Raw genomic sequence first — 16,968 nt, 5'->3', positions numbered from 1 at the left:
ATTTGACGTTCCAGTAAAAAATTAAAAATCGCGCACTACAGCCAAAGTTTCTGTCCTGCACCGTACAAACCAACAAGCATTGTAAACATCCTAAAGGCAAACCTTGGCACATTATTTTTATAATACAATGGAATTGTACAAGGGGATAATTATTTTTGTTGAAAAGTTTCTGTAATCAAGATTCACAAAGTTGCCGTGAGCATGAACAAAGTTCAAGGAGCTCTCCCACTTTCACTTTCCTTTTTGAAAAGTTTTGGGTTCCCCTCTTTATTTTTGTTGTTTTTAAACTATATGAAAGCACTCAACAGAAATAAATGACTCTCTAAAACTTCCGGGTTGTCTCCCTGGCAGCGCTTTCTTTAAAGCCATTAAGCTAGGCATATAGTGCTCAAGTAGTGAATCCACCCGGATCCCAAGGTATATCAAAGCCAATTTTAATTAGCAATGATTTGTAATTTAGTAGTGAGCACAAAGTAACATATATCATGTAATGACGAAGTCTAACTCTCTTCCTATGCATCGGCATGTCATAAAAGAACAATTCATGCACACATAGTAAAGGCCAATGCATAGTATAAACAGTTTCTTGCAATTTTATCGTGTTGGGAAACATAGAGAGGTGGAGATATAGTTCCTCTCTCATAATAATTGCAAGTAGGAGCAGCAAGCACATGCATATTATATCTATCAAAATCATCATGTGCAACGGTAAAAGGCAACCCATCAATATAATCCTTAATAAGTGCAAACTTCTCCGATATAGTGTAGTTGGAGAATTCAAAAAGATAATAGGACTATCATGTGTGGGTGCAATAGCAACAATTTCATGTTTAACATAAGGAACTATAGCAAGTTCATCTCCATAAGCATAATTCATATTGGCATCTTGGCCACAAGCATAGCAAGCATCATCAAAAAGGGATATTTCAAAAGAATCAACGGGATCATAACAGTCATCATAGCAATCATCCTTCGGTAAGCACGAAGGGAAATTAAACAATGTATGAGTTGAAGAGTTACTCTCATTAGAAGGTGGGCACGGGTGATCAATCCGCTCTTCCTCCTTTTGTTCTTCGCTCTCCTCCTCATCTTTTTCATCCAATGAGCTCACAGTTTCATCAATTTCTTCTTCCATAGATTCCTGCAAAATATTAGTCTCTTCTTGGACAGCGGAGACTTTCTCAATAAGTGCATTAATATAGGAATTATATTCATAATTCTCATAGCAATATTTAGGATAGCTAAATTTTCAGGTCTATAAACATCATCATCAAAAGCTTCATACTCTTTCAAACAAAGATTCAATTTCATAAGCACCCTTAAAAGCAACAAATTCTTCTATTTGTTCCACATCATAGTAATCATATATACCTCTAGCATAAGAAGCTAAGGTTTATTATCATTAAATTTGCATGAAAAGGGAAGGTGTGGAGCCTTCATCTAGAGCAACAAGTATAATCATAACTCAAGCATACTTGCCGAGCATACCACTTCAATATATAAATTTGATCCCATAATAGTTTCCCTTTTTGTGTCAAGCGATAATCCCTAAAGTATTCACGTTGATCCAACGTTACTCCCATTACCAAATTGAATGGGGTTTTCTCTGGATTATCAAAGTAGTACATAATTTCTGTCACATAACGAGCATCGAGGGTTTTAGGAGGTTTCTCATCTCCATGAGCAGCAAGTACACCTAATTTTTTTGGTATTTCGTGTTCCATATCCATAAGTAATGATAGAGAACAACTAAGAACAGCAAATAAAAATTACTTAGTGATAAAGCAAACAAGCACGAGAATATTCACCCCACGCTATTGCTCCCCGGCCACGGCGCCAGAAAAAGGTCTTGATAACCCACAAGTATAGGGGATCAATTTTAGCCCCTTTCGATAAGTAAGAGTGTCGAACCCAACGAGGAGCTAAAGGTAGAACAAATATTCCCTCAAGTTTTATCGACCACCGATACAACTCTACGCACGCTTGACGTTCGCTTTACCTAGAACAAGTATGAAACTAGAAGTACTTTGTAGGTGTTTTGGATAGGTTTGCAAGAATATAAAGAGCGAGTAAATAAAAGCTAGGGGCTGTTTAGATGAAGACACAACTAAATTAGTTTAGTAAAGAGCTTTTTGTTACGAGAAAGTTATTTGTCCCTAGGCAATCGATAACTAGACCGGTAATCATTATTGCAATTTTATTTGAGGGAGAGGCATAAGCTAACATACTTTCTCTACTTGGATCATATGCACTTATGATTGGAACTCTAGCAAGCATCCGCAACTACTAAAGATCATTAAGGTAAAACCCAACCATAGCATTAAAGCATCAAGTCCCCTTTATCCCATACGCAAACAACCTACTTACTCGGGTCTGTGCTTCTGTCACTCACGCCACCCACCATAAGCAAATCATGAACATATTGCAAACCCTACAGCGGGAATCCCTCACGCTTGCGCGACACGGAGAGCACCATAGGACAGCACCAATAATAAAACATGCAACTCAAACCAATCTTGATCATCAAATAGCCCATAGGACAAAACGGATCTACTCAAACATCATAGGATAGCCATACATCATTGGGAAATAATATATAGCGTTGAGCACCATGTTTAAGTAGAGATTACAGCGGGTAAGAGAGAGGTTACACCGCTGCATAGAGGGGGAAGAGTTGGTGATGATGGCGGTGAAGTTGTTGGTGAAGATTGCGGTGATGATGATGGCCCCGGTGGCACTCCGGCGCCACCGGAAGCGAGGGGGAGAGGGCCCCCCTCCTCTTCTTCTTCCTTGACCTCCTCCCTAGATGGGAGAAGGGTTTCCCCTCTGGTCCTTGGCCTCCATGGCGTGGGAGGGGCGAGAGCCCCTCCGAGATTGGATCTGTCTCTCTGTCTCTCTCTGTTTCTGCGTCCTCTCCTGCTGCCCTTTCACCGTTTCGTATATATATGGAGATCCGTAACTCCGATTGGACTGAAACCTTCGCCGTGATTTTTTACCAAAAATTAGCTTTCTTGCGGCCGAAGAAGGGCATCAACCACCTTACGGGTGGCCCACGAGGGTCAGGGGCGCACCCAGGGGGGCAGGGGTGCCCCCTGCCTCGTGGCCACCTCAGGCACCGTCTCGCGTGGATTTTTCTTCCGGAATTTTCCAAATACTCCAAAAATAAGCTCCGTCCGTTTTTATCCCGTTTGGATTCTGTTTGATATGGATATTCTGCGAAACATAAAACATGCAACAAACAGGAACTGGCACTGGGCACTGGATCAATATGTTAGTCCCAAAAATAGTATAAAAAGTTGCCAAAAAGTATATGAAAGTTGAATAATATTGGCATGGAACAATCAAAAATTATAGATACGACGGAGACGTATCAACTACATATTGCATTCTCACTGAAAACTCTTATGAGGTTGATAGGAGTGAGCCAGGAAGATTCACTGTTCATTGCCCATATGATAGGTGTAGGTGGAGGTTGCATGCATCCACTATGCGAAAGATCAAATTGATTCATGTATTACAACTGAATATTGTTATCAGATTATTTATCCATTCTATATTCAGATCATGTGTACTGTTTCTTAATTGTATTTGGCATCATTTTTCATTTTGTTTCAGATAAAAAGCAACCCACACGGGCACACTTGCCCACCTGGAGGGGGAGGGGGAAAGGAAAAATCTAAGCTTGCAAAGACTAGGTGGGTGGCAGATGCAATCTTGGATTGGGTGAGGGAAACACCAACAATTGGTCCAACAGCACTCCATGGGAAGCTATTTGAGAAGTACAAGATTAATGTACAATACATGAAGATTTTATATGCTAAGGAAAGGGCTCTTGATAGGATTAATGGTCCATGGAATGAGAGTTTTCAGTTGCTTTACACCTTCAAAGCTGAAGTGGAGACGGCTAGTCCAGGGAGTGTTGTAGAGATTGACAAGCATACAGTTAAGTACAAATTAAAAGGGAAGGCAATAGAGAAGGAGTGCTTTAGGAGGGCTTTTGTTTGTTTCAAGGCTTGCTGGCAGGGGTTTCTGAATGGTTGTAGGCCCTATTTGGCTATCGATGCGACTGCTTTGAATGGAAGATGGAGAGGCCAGCTAGCAGCAGCTTCTGCAGTTGATGGACACAACGGGCTATTCCCAGTTGCATTTGGTGTGTTGGAGGTAGAGAGTGAGGAGAGTTGGGTTTGGTTTCTGCAGCAGTTGCGCAACATTATAGGTACACCCTTAGGTTTAGTTATACACACAGATGCTTGCAAGGGTTTAGAAACTGCAGTAGAAATTGTATTCCCTGGTGTGGAACATAGGGAATGTATGCGACACCAAGCGCATAATTTTAAAAAGAAATTCAAAGGCAAAGTTTATGATGAGAATCTATGGCCAGCATCATACACATGCAGCTTGAGGAAGCATGAGCACCATTTGAGAGTGTTGTATGCTCATAATCCTTTGGTGAAGGAGTACATGGATGAACATCATGGAAAGCTGTGGTCAAGAAGCAAATTCAATGAAATCTGCAAAGTAGACTATGTGACCAATAACCTTGCTGAGTGTTTCAATGCAAAGTTCAAGTTAGTGAAAGGGCTTTTGTTGTGGCAAGCATTTGATAAGATCAGGCAGATGATCATGGTAAAGATGGCTCTTCGTAAAAGAATTGCAGAAACACAATATGTTGGCCATCTTATGCTCCCATCTCTGATTAAGGCATTGCATGCCAAGGCAAGAGGACTAAGAATGAAATGCATTCGACCGTCGACATACGAGGCTGAGGTGACATACACTGACAGTAAAAATAGGGAATGGAGATATCCAGTGAACCTTGCAACCAATGAATGCAGCTGTAGGCAATGGCAGATCCGCGGGAAGCCGTGCATACATGCCCTACATCTCATGACTGTTATTGGAGGTGAAGATGGTGAAGTTGATCAGTATTGCTCTGAATATTTCTCTATTGCCAAATTTAGGGTTGCTTATGCTGAAAATGTGCCTGCACTCTTGGGAAAAGACCAATGGAACATAGTAGACCCAGGGTTCAAACTCCATTCTCCTGTACTGACTAGACCACCAGGAAGACCAAGGAAAAACAGGATAAGAGCTGGTGAAGAGGGTCGTGTAAAAAAACAGCGTAAGTGCAAAAGATGTGGTATCTTAGGGCATATTGCTAGGCCTTGTACCAATCCAGTTGATGCATCATTTGGAGAAGAGGAACAATGGGCAGCAGCAAATGTAGAGGAGAATGCAGCAACAATGGAGAATGGAGCAAGTTTAGAGGATAATGCAGCAGCAGAGGATAATGCAACAAGTTTAGAGAATGAAGCAACTGAAGTAGCAGCTTGGTATGTGTGCAATCTTTCCATTTTTTGCATTTGTTCTCTTTTTTATCGATGGCTAAGCTTATTTCTGTTTGACCCAGCTCTAGGATAATTAGAGGCACAAGACAGAAAAGACCTAGAGAGGAAGAAACTTCGGTTGAACCATCATCTGATGCGGAATTTGAAACCATGGCTTATGAAGGTTTTGAAGCTATAAGAGAGGAGGAAGTTATTTTGTCTGAAGTTCCTTTAAAGATTAGTGAGCCCACAGATGACCGTCAACTGGTCATCACTTGCTCGATCAGTCAAAGCTCAACAAAACCGCCACCACCAGAAGTGAAGATCAGAAGCAACAAGACAAAGCTTTCAAAAGCACAAAATATCCCAGCCAGGAAAACCAGAAGCAAGACGGTTAACCCATCCCGGAACACAAGGAGAAAGGCAAAGATTTGAATTTGAACTTGAATGCAAGTCATAAACTTTGAACTTTAAATATTTGTAATAAGGATTCTGTCGTCAATTCGAAGTACTATGAAAACTTGTAAGGTGTAATAATTCTATATGTAAACGTTGAATTTGAACTACTGAGGCAAACTTTGAATTTTAGGCAAACTTTGAATTTGAACCAACACTTCAGTCCGTTCCTCTGTGGTGTGAGTTGCACAGTTTGCTGAACTATTATAAACGTTAGGGTGATCAATCCGATCTCTTTTGCGTCTACAAAACTTGTAGTCATGAGAAATGTGCTCCAAATGAGCTCCCAAGCTAGGGTAAACAGCCCCAAGCTAGGGCAAAAACTACCTTTACCATATGAAAATGGAAAACTAAGTTCAGATCCTTCTTATTCACTTTGAAATCAAGCTTTGGTGATTTTTTTGAATTTTTTTTAAAATTCAAAAACCGAAGGGAAACCCTACCTCCTCTCCTTGGTCTCTATGAAACGTTGTACATGATAGCTCATATGTGTGAAGGTTTTTTCATGAAAATGTCCATAGACAAAGTTTATGATTTTTGGTTGGTAACATGTCACACAAGACAACATTGTGCGCAAGTTTTATATTTTTTTTGATTTTTTAATTAATGGTGCTCATTTTACCTCGATCGTGCTAGCTAGGTTTTTTCTCTCTAAATGTACGTATACCAAGTTTAGTATTTTTCCATGTTAGTGTGTCCTATAAAACGACGAACGGCGAAGGTTTCATATTTTTTCGATTTTTTTAAATTATTTATGCTCAGTCAAAGCCTTTGAAACCCCGTTGACCAGCTCAAAACCCCTCTAAACCCCGCGGGGTTTCGCCTAACCCTAGCTCCGAATGTCAGCCGTTCGATCATACCCTAGCGCCAAGCGAGAGCCCTCAGATGTGGTCTTCTAGAAGTAATTCCGAGGGTAGGCTGCGACCAGGCTCCGTGCCGTTGGATCACATGGACGGCTCCACATCGTTGGATCGTGGGGCGATCCGCGAGAGGCGATCCGCGAGACTTGTTGGTTGTGCCTCCCCTTTCTTTGGGTACCCCTTTATTCTGGTACTTATTCTGCAGCGACGAGAGGAGCCACTCCTCCTCTGCTACTTCTTCTTCGGCGACGAGAGGAGCCACTCCTCTGCTTCTTCTTCTCCGGCGACTTTGGGCGATATGTCGAGCTCCACTTCAGCCTCCCGCCCCTCGTGGACCCAGTATGGTCCACTTCCCATGGAGCGATGTCCTGACTGCCCACGCAGCGCGCCACTGATACGGTTGACTTCGAAGGAGGTCAAGAATGGCAACTATGGGCGCGAGTTCGTGAAATGCGAGAGCAAGCCAGAGGGGCAGGTTAGATCTCATGATTTTTCTTTGATTTCCTTTTCTATTTGCTTTTAATTATTTTTCGATATGGGATTTAGGGTTCATTTTTTCGATTCAGATCGTGAAGAAATGCACACATTTTGAATGGCTGGATGACTACGTTAAGCGGATTCAATTCAATGGGGCCCCAACCCGGGAGCTCAATTTGCCGTCAGCAACAACGAATTTGGTCTCTGAAAGTGCTGCTCTGACAGTTGGGGATGCAGATCTGAAGGGGGAAATAAAGAAGATGAACAAGAACTTGAAGCAGATGATTCAATTGAACAAGCAGGCGAATCTGATAGCTTTAGGATTCTATCCCTTTCATTTTTGTGTAGTTGCTCTAGGATTTGCTTACTTGCTGGTCATCACTCGTTAGAGATGTTATTAGTGTGGTGTCATGTACTCTAGGATTTGTGGATCATGTGCTCTACGATTTGCTTAAATTTGTGGATCATGTGCTCTATGCTATGTGTTGCTTAATTTGTGGACCATGTGCTCTATTCTCTGTGTTGCTTAATTTGTGGATCATGTCAGTTTCGGGTACCCGTCAGTTTCGTCAGACAACACCGACCGGAGAAGAAAAAAAACGTAGTTCTAGGGCCCAAATTGAAACTAAGCTCTGGTTGGGCCGTCTCATCGCGTTGAGTGTCGAAGGCCCACGCGCTGGCTCTGTTTTTTAACCTTGATTATTACCATGGTAAATCCATGGTTTGCCATGCCGAACAAAAATAGTGCATGATGGTAAATCGATTTATTGTTGGACTTGCACATGTCAAATTTATTTGTACATATCATGGCAATTTCCTTCTGTATATAGCCTACGGCACAACACTTTCATTTTTGGGTTCATTTTTTGACATGAGGGTATTATAAACAAGTTTTTGTTGCAAGAAAAATATTGTATACACGATTTTTGTTTTGTTTTTTATTAAGAAGTAGCTCGGCTACGGCACCATATCCATCGACCGATATCTCACGTAGCAAGCATACATCCATAACATAAAAAGTAGCAACCATAGCATACTTCTTACATAAAACATAGGGAATGTACCCTAAACCGTAGCATAGTCCACAAATTATTCAAAAATTAGCTTGTTTTTGTTCATACAATATACGGAATAGGGCCACCAACAATTCAAAAAAATTAGCTTTTCTTCTTCTTCTTTTCAACATGAACATGGCTCATTTTTCTAGCTTTAGTTTCCTTTTTGACACTTCAACTACTCCATTATCCGCGTGCGAAAACTTGACCCTACTCTAAATGGGCGAAAACTTGACCCTACTCTAAATGGGCGAAAACTTCTAGTTTTCATTGAGGAATACTCAATCATTGATTGATTTAGCAGAAGGGCTCGTGTACGGCACCATATCCATCTAGCGATTTATCTCACGTCAAATAAGATAGAAATAGCAAGCAAAACACTGATAACCAACGTCATATCAAATAAGGGTAGCGTTTCTAAAATAAAAATCAACTAAGGGTAGCAAGCATAACAAAGTTCTTAGGGAGGGGATAACACGACAGAGATTAAAAGTTCACGGTACACTCAACGACATAATTAAGATAGAAATATATAAAAGATAAAAAGCCCTAACACCCTAGGGCAAGACAAGCTCACGATCGAGACCGGGACTTCACCACCATCTTCACTGCGCCTTCTCTTCACTGCTCCCTCTCCATGCCGTCCTGGCCGATGTAGTAGGGGAGGCTGTGCATACCATCGCGGGTGGGGAAGATGCAGTCGAAGTTTGTGAAGATGTTGTGGGTTGTGAATGCGATGAATTCGCATCCACACCAAAACACCTTGCCGAGGAGGTGGTACGCATCAAATCTGTTGGTGAAGGTGACGGTGAGCCCTATCGGCGGAGTCCTGGAGTTTGGACGCACTTCATCCAGTCGGAACATCACCGGCGAGCCCGCCGGGAGGTGGGCGAAGCCCGCACGGAGGAACCACTCGGCAAACCCCCTTGCACCCCTCCAGCGTGAGAACGCCCACACGCGGAGCGTCCTCTCCACGACGACGCCGGCCGGATACCGTCTCTCCGGCACGGTCGGTGGGAGCTCGAAGGTGGGGCCGTTGTACTGCATCCTTGCCTTGCTTTGAGAGTGCTCTGGGTTTTGGTGAAGAAGAGAAGGGGGCAGCGCAAATGGATGTGTGGAGAATAGGTGGAGGGGTGCTGGTTTAAATAGGAAAAGGGGAAGGGAAGGGGAGTGGCACCGGCCGCGCTTTGAATTTGCTACGTTCAAATGAGCTGCGTCGATCGATATGCCACTTTAATTGCCAATAGGTTTTAATTGCCACGTTGAATAGATGCGAGTGGATCGAAAAGTGTGAAACAATGCTCTACATCGAGGAGACACGCGTGGGAGATGATACGAACCAACGGCAGCAACCGTCCCTGCGTCTATGGCGGCTCGCGTGAAAATGAGGCCGGTCAGCGTCCGTGGCGGCTCGCGTGAAAAAGAGGCCGGTCAGCGCATCGTGGCAGCGGGCGGTGGCGCATGCAGGTAGGCTAGCTACGTGCATGCATGCAGGCTAGCTGGACATGTCGTGCATGCATAACGGGCTTCTGTCGTTGCGGCGCGTGCATGGTCCAAGTCTAACCACGGCCCAACGGGCTAACCGCGGCACCGTCCGCCTCGACCCCACTCATTAGGTCCAACGGGCGACACAGTCAGCGCGGCCCCACTCGTCAGAGTTAACGGTCAAAGCACTGAACCGACGACATCCACCTTTTGTGACCAGTTCTGAGGGTTTCGGGCAAGGGAGTGGGGAAAAGTGAGCAAAAGTTAAGAGCGTGGGGATGAATAAGTATGGCTAAGGAACCAGGGGCACAGATGTAAAAAATCCTTGAAACAATGTGGAATAGTTTCGCAACTCACGCCACCTGGAACACCACAGCGTAATGGTGTGTCCGAACGTCGTAACCGTACTTTATTAGATATATATGGTGCGATCTATGATGTCTCTTACTGATTTACCGCTATCGTTTTGGGGTTATGCTTTAGAGACGGCTGCATTCACGTTAAATAGGGCACCATCTAAATCCGTGAGACGACACCATATGAACTATGGTTTAGCAAGAAACCTAAGCTGCCGTTTCTTAAAGTTTGGGGCTGCGATCCTTATGTGAAAAAGCTTCAACCTGATGTAGCGACCCGACCCAAAATCGGTCAAGTCTCTGTGTATCTGTACCATCCCAAGATCATGCTGCACACATAGTACATTGATGAAAAATTCAAAGTTCAGTCACACCTGATTTATTACACTATTCTCATATAGAGTCTTATTACAATAGAATAAATTCGGGCGAAAGCCAACTCATGATAAAAAGTAAATGCCGCGGAAGCGTAAACGATAAGCGAGTCCATCCGACTCCATAGGGCAATCACCGAGCGTAGATCGTAGCCTCACTCTTGGTCGGAAAACTCCTCTACAACATGAGACGTTGCAGCCGTGTAGGTCAGCATTTTGAACATGCCGGCAAGTCATAGAGAGAACAACAATAATAATGCTAACACTATATGCAATTTGGCTGTGGGGCTCTAAGTTTGAGTTTTTGCGAAAAAGCCAATTTTTCCCTACAACAAAAGGACTTGCTTGCAATTACTACAAACTGTTGGTTGTTAATGAGATGGTTCCGCCAACCAGTATCTCATACCCGAAATCATTAATAACCCATCAATTAATTAATTATGTTCGGTGTTGAGATTTCTGAAATACTCCAATTCCAGAGGCTCATTTGTCCGTAACCGGGGACACGGCTAATCGATTAGGTTTTCACTCTGCAGAGTCTTGTGCTCTTTACCCGCAAGAATCGTTCCCTCCTTTATGTCCTCGCACAGCCTGGTGTTTGAAGACGGGACGAATGAAACAGGGTTTTCCATAGAGTTCCTCTGGGCCACTGCCGGTGCCCATCCAATCCTACCGTTCTTCTACATCTCGTAGCACCGTCCGGTGATAACCCACAAGTATAGGGGATCGCAACAGTTTTCGAGGGTAGAGTATTCAACCCAAATTTATTGATTCGACACAAGGGGAGCCAAAGAATATTCTCAAGTATTAGCAGTTGAGTTGTCAATTCAACCACACCTGGATAACTTAGTATCTGTAGCAAAGTATTTAGTAGCAAAGTAATATGATAGTAGCGGTAACGGTAGCAAAAGTAACAGTGATAGTTTTGTAGTGATTGTAACAGTAGCAACGGTAAAGTAAATAAGCGAAGAACAATATGTGAAAAGCTCGTAGGCATTGGATCGGTGATGGAGAATTATGCCGGATGCGATTATTCATGCAACAGTTATAACATAGGGTGACACAGAACTAGCTCCAATTCATCAATGTAATGTAGGCATGTATTCCGAATATAGTCATACGTGCTTATGGAAAAGAACTTGCATGACATCTTTTGTCCTACCCTCCCATGGCAGCGGGGTCCTATTGGAAACTAAGGGATATTAAGGCCTCCTTTTAATAGAGTACCAGACCAAAGCATTAACACATAGTGAATACATGAACTCCTCAAACTATGGTCATCACCGGGAGTGGTCCCGATTATTGTCACTTCGGGGTTGCCGGATCATAACACATAGTAGGTGACTATAGACTTGCAAGATAGGATCAAGAACTCACATATATTCATGAAAACATAATAGGTTCAGATCTGAAATCATGGCACTCGGGCCCTAGTGACAAGCATTAAGCATAGCAAAGTCATAGGAACATCAATCTCAGAACATAGTGGATACTAGGGATCAAACCCTAACAAAACTAACTCGATTACATGATAAATCTCATCCAATCCATCACCGTCCAGCAAGCCTATGGTGGAATTACTCACGCACGGAGGTGAGCATCATGAAATTGGTGATGGAGGATGGTTGATGATGACGATGGCGACGGATTCCCCTCTCCGGAGCCCCGAACGGACTCCAGACCAGCCCTCCCGAGAGAGATTAGGGCTTGGCGGCGGCTCCATATCGTAAAACGCGATGAATCCTTCTCTCTGATTTTTCTCTCCCCGAACACGAATATATAGAGTTGGAGTTGAGGTCGGTGGAGCACCAGGGGGCCCACGAAGCAGGGGGCGCGTCTAGGGGGGCAGGCATGCCCCCACCCTCGTGGACAGGGTGTGGGCCCCCTAGCCTTGATTCTTTCGCCAGTATTTTTTATTATTTCCAAACATAATCTCCGTTGATTTTCAGGTCATTCCGAGAACTTTTATTTCTGCACAAAAATAACACCATGGCAATTCTGCTGAAAACAACATCAGTCCGGGTTAGTTCCATTCAAATCATGCAAGTTAGAGTCCAAAACAAGGGCAAAAGTGTTTGGAAAAGTAGATATGACGGAGACGTATCAACTCCCCAAGCTTAAACCTTTGCTTGTCCTCAAGTAATTCAGTTGATAAACTGAAAGTGATAAAGAAAAACTTTTACAAACTCTGTTTGCTCTTGTTGTTGTAAACCAGCATTCAAGTTTTCAGCAAAGATTATGAACTAACCATATTCACAATAACATTTAGGTCTCATGTTTACTCATATCAATGGCATAATCAACTAGCGAGCAATAATAATAAATCTCGGATGACAACACTTTCTCAAAACAATCATGATATGATATAACAAGATGGTATCTCGCTAGCCCTTTCTGAGACCGCAAAACATAAATGCAGAGCACCTTTAAAGATCAAGGACTGACTAAACATTGTAATTCATGGTAAAAGAGATCCAGTCATAGTCATACCCAATATAAATTAATAGTAATGGATGCAAATGACAGCGGTGCTCTCCAGCTGGTGCTTTTTAATAAGAGGGTGATGACTCAACATAACAGTAAATAGATAGGCCCTTCGCAGAGGGAAGCAGGGATTTGTAGAGGTGCCAGAGCTCGATTTTAAAGCAGAGATAAATAATATTTTGAGCGGCATACTTTCATTGTCAACATAACAACCGAGAGATGGCGATATCTTCCATGCTACACACATTATAGGTGGTTCCCAAACAGAATGGTAACGTTTATACTCCCCCTCCACCAACAAGCATCAATCCATGGCTTGCTCAAAACAACGAGTGCCTCCAACTAACAAGAGTCCCCGGGGAGTTTTGTTTGCAATTTATTTTGATTTGATTTGCATAAAGCATGGGACTGGGCATCCCGGTGACCAGCCATTTTCTCGTGAGTGAGGAGCGGAGTCCACTCCTCTTGAGAATAACCCGCCTAGCATGGAAGATACAGACAACCCTAGTTGATACATGAGCTATTCGAGCATACAAAACAGAATTTCATTTGAAAGTTTAGAGTTTGGCTCATACAAATTTACTTGGAACGGCAGGTAGATACCGCATATAGGAAGGTATAGTGGACTGATATGGAATAACTTTGGGGTTTATGGAAGTGGATGCACAAGCAGTATTCCCGCTTAGTATAAGTGAAGGCTAGAAAAATACTGGGAAGCGACCAACTAGAGAGCGACAACAGTCATGAACATGCATTAAAATTAATAAACATTGAGTGCAAGCATGAGTAGGATATAATCCACCATGAACATAAATATCTTGGAGGCTATGTTGATTTTGTTTCAACTACATGTGTGAACATGTGCCAAGTCCAGTCACTTGAATCATTCAAAGGAGGATACCACCCTATCATACCACATCACAACCATTTTAATAGCATGTTGGCACACAAGGTAAACCATTATAAACTCCTAGCTAATTAAGCATGGCATAAGAAACTATAATCTCTAATTGTCATTGCAAACATGTTTATTCATAATAGGCTGAATCAGGAGCGATGAACCAATCATATTTACAAAAACAAGAGAGGTCGAGTTCATACCAGCTTCTCTCATCTCAATCAGTCCATCATGTATAGTCATTTTTGCCTTTCACTTGCACGACCGAACGATGTGAATAATAATAATAGTGCACGTGCATTGGACTAAGCTGGAATTCCCCCAAGCTTAGGCTTTTGGCTTAAGTTGGTCTACTGCCACGGCTGGCCTGGCGGATATCCAAAGTTATAGCTGGGGTCGTACTGAAATGAAACCTCAGGTTGCCACTGGCTGGCCATCTCCTCCGGATCCCACTTGTAAATAGACTGGCGTGAAGGAACAAATTGTGGTTCCGGATCTGGCTCTGTAGCTGAGGTGGGGTTCCGGTAGGCGTGAATGGCCTCCAGCAGAACCAGGCACTTGCCTGCAGATAAATCAAACAAGGAAGGAGCAGGCAAAGTAATAGTCTCAGGGTGATTTTTATCAAATAACAGTCTATAGTTAAGCTCCTTTTTCTTGTTCTTAACAATGAAATCATGTGCAACCATACTCTTGTAGTCTAGAAAAACAGTACGCAACAACTTTTCTTCTTTCTCATAATGCCTAATAGGTATGTTAAAGTATGCAGCGAGGCGTGAGGCGAAGATGCCTCCCAAGATGGGGCCCTTAGTACGGTTAAGATTTAACCGCTTTGCAACAATAGCACCCATGCTAAATGTATCATCATGAAACAAGGCATGGCACAAAAGAACAATATCAGGGGCACTAAGGTTGCCATAGTTTCCGCGACCGATTAAGCATCTACTAGCAAATATTGCGAAGTAACGTAAAATAGGAAAATGTATGCTAGTAATTCGTGCATCGGAAACTTTCCTAGTTTCCCCTACAGCAATTGTATCAATAAACCCCTCCACATCGTCACGACGTGGTTCCTCTACGCTACCCAAAAAGGGCAATTTGCAAACCTCACAAAATTCAGAGAGGGGCATCTCCTTATACTCATCATATAAATAAAAATCCACCGAAGGTGGTGACCTCCTAGCATGGAAATGAAAATTTTGCACAAAGATATTAGTGAGTAAGAGATACTGTTCGCGTTGGTCGCGGAGGAAGTCGGTGAGGCATGCATTATTAGCCAACTCGTAAAAATCATCATAAATCCCGGCTGCTCTCAAGAAATCATCACAAGGCCATTCACACGGCCGAACTTCCGCGGTGCGAGGGAGATTATATTTGGGCCTCTCTTCTTCTTCACTTTGCTTATCCTTCGAGCTTCGGCTCAAAGAGCCCCTCAAAAATCTCTTCATCATTTTCTGAAAATTTCTGAAATTTTTAGTAACTTCAAATAAAAGTGAACCAAACTCAACAAAATTGATAGCAACTACTCCCTCATGTGCCTAGAGACTATATCATGCATTAGAACTACTTGGAACCATATAAATTTGACATGCAAGCTCAAGAACATGGTCACCTAGGTAGCAAAAATTTGCAATGAATAAAGCACTAGAACAAAAACTAATTGGACCATTGGAGGAGTCACATACCAAGGAACAATCCCCCAAAGCAGTTTTGTGAGAGGTGCTTTGAGCAAGGAGATCGAAAATGGCAGCAAAATGAGCAAGAACTCGTGCTTGAGCTGGTTGGTAATTTTTTTGGGAGGAAGAAGGAGTGTGTGGTGGCTGGAATAAGTGGAGGGGAGCCACCATGGGCCCACGAGACAGGGGGCGCGCCCTGGACCCTCGTGGCCAGGTGCTTGCTCCCCCTGCTGTGTTCTTAGTGCCAGATATTCTCAAATATTCTAGAAAAAATTATATTTCATTTTTGGGGCATTTGGAGAGCTTTTATTTTCGGGGTATTTTTTATTGCACAGATAATTCAGAAAACAGATAGAAAATACTATTTTTGCTTTATCTATTCTAAATATCAGAAAGTAAAAGAAGGGTACAGAAGGTTGTGCTTTCTAACTTCATCCATCTCATGCTCATCAAAAGGAATCCACTAACAAGGTTGATCAGGTCTTGTTAACAAACTCATTTCGAATAACATGGAACCGGAGAAATTTCGAATAACACTATGTTACCTCAACGGGGATATGCACATCCCCAACAATAAGAATATCATATTTCTTCTTGACAGTAGGAAGAGGAAATTCAAAACCTCCAATAATAATTGATGGAATTTTTCCAATAGAATTGATACTGTGGACTTGAGGTTGTTTCCTTGGAAAGTGTACCGTATGCTCATTTTCATTAACATGAAAAGTGACATTGCCTTTATTGCAATCAATAAAAGCCCCTGCAGTATTCAAAAAGGGTCTTCCAAGAATAATAGACATACTATCGTCCTCGGGAATATCAAGAATAACAAAGTCCGTTAAAATAGTAACGTTTGCAACCACAACAGGCACGTCCTCACAAATACCGACAGGTATAGCAGTTGATTTATCAGCCATTTGCAAAGATATTTCAGTAGGTGTCAACTTATTCAAATCAAGTCTACGATATAAAGAGAGAGGCATAACACTAACACCGGCTCCAAGATCACATAAAGCAGTTTTAACATAATTTCTTTTAATGGAGCATGGTATAGTTGGTACTCCTGGATCTCCAAGTTTCTTAGGAATTCCACCCTTAAAAGTATAATTAGCAAGCATGGTGGAAATTTCAGCTTTCGGTACCTTTCTCTTATTTGTAACAATATCTTTCATATATTTAGCATAAGGATTCATTTTAAGCATATCAGTAAAACGCATACGCAAAAAGATAGGTCTAATCATTTCAGCAAAGCGCTCAAAATCCTCATCATCCTTTTTCTTGGATGGTTTGGGAGGAAAAGGCATGGGTTTCTGAACCCACGGTTCTCTTTCATTACCGTGCTTCCTAGCAATAAAGTATCTCTTATCATAACGTTGATTCTTTGATTGTGGGTTATCAAGATCAACAGCAGGTTCAATCTCTACATCATTATCATTACTAGGTTGAGCATCAACATGAACATCATCATTAATAGTATCACTAGGTTCATGTTCATTTCCAGATTGTGTTTCAGCATCAGAAAT

The sequence above is a fragment of the Triticum aestivum genome, chromosome 1D (genome assembly GCF_018294505.1).
Source record: "Triticum aestivum cultivar Chinese Spring chromosome 1D, IWGSC CS RefSeq v2.1, whole genome shotgun sequence".
NCBI classification, from domain to species: Eukaryota; Viridiplantae; Streptophyta; class Magnoliopsida; order Poales; family Poaceae; genus Triticum; species Triticum aestivum.
The sequence above is the reverse complement of the archived record's forward strand: the minus strand, read 5'-3'. Positions refer to the sequence as shown.